The following is a 1,233-nucleotide window of genomic DNA, read 5'->3' as shown; positions in this document are numbered from 1 at the left end:
TTTAATCAGGCAAAAACATTAAGAAGAGCTTCTTATTTGCAATGTCAGCTTGGTGGGTACCAGAGACTCCCATAAGGAAAAGATAAAAGAAGAAACAAAACATCATACAAACAACAAATCCAAATAACATAGAAAATAAATCACAAAATATATAACATATACAAAAATAAAAATAAAATCCATAAACATAGCGTAAAAACAGCACAAAACATTCTCAATTTCATAAAACATATATGGCTAGCAATCACAGGTCAGAGATGGTTGATGAAGCTCATGTAAAGTTGATTTAAACTGACCTATAGGTAAGAGTAACTGTAGTTTCAGATCACTTTGCAAGTTATTCCATGTGAAAGGGGCTGCATAGCTAAATGCTGCTTCCCAAAGTTTGTTCTGATCCTAGGAACTGACAACAGGTACATGTTTTGTGATCGAAGGCCCTGCCTACCACACTCCTTCCTCTTCAGAGACTCACACAAAGAAGTGGGTAAAAGACCAATAATTGCCTTATAGATTAAAAAAACACTGCCAGTGAATGAGCTGCCTGACAGCCAATGGAAACCAACCAGTCAGAGACAGTAGGGTACAATGATGAGTTGAGAACTGACTACCAGTCATGAACCTTAATGATCCATGATAGGCTGCGTCCAGGAGGTGAAGTGAATGTATCGGGGCATTCATATAAATTAAATCACCAAAATCCAAAACGGGAAGGAAGATGGCAGTGATGAGCCGCTTCCTAACGGCCAGGGAGAAGCAAAGTTTAATCCTATAAAGGAAGCCTAATTGCATTCTCATTTTTTAAATTAAGCAATTATTGTGCATGGCAAAACAAAGGTTATTGTCGATAATAATTCCCAGATATTTGTAAGAGACCACCTCCTCAACGGGGGTACCATCAAATGTGGTAAGAAATGAGGCCCCTGGAGGGATCTTCCTCCTACCAGAAAACAGCATGGATTTTGTTTTACCTACATTTAGAACCTGATTCAGCTGAAAAAGTTGGGATTGAATAAAAGCAAATGCTGACTGCAAATTTTTAAAGACCAAATCAACCATACCAGCAGAGCAATAGAGGATTATATCATCTGCATAAAAGTGCAACGATGTGTAGGAAAAAGGTATGCTGGCTAGCAAGCCTCACACGGCCAGCACCAATAAATATGTAGGGTAATTTAAAGTTTAGAATTCTGAACTAGATAATTTGTGGATATAATTAAATACATTATATTTACA

The sequence above is a fragment of the Austrofundulus limnaeus genome, unplaced genomic scaffold, assembly GCF_001266775.1.
Source record: "Austrofundulus limnaeus strain Quisiro unplaced genomic scaffold, Austrofundulus_limnaeus-1.0 Scaffold404, whole genome shotgun sequence".
Classification (NCBI taxonomy): Eukaryota; Metazoa; Chordata; class Actinopteri; order Cyprinodontiformes; family Rivulidae; genus Austrofundulus; species Austrofundulus limnaeus.
Note: the sequence above shows the minus strand (reverse complement) of the source record.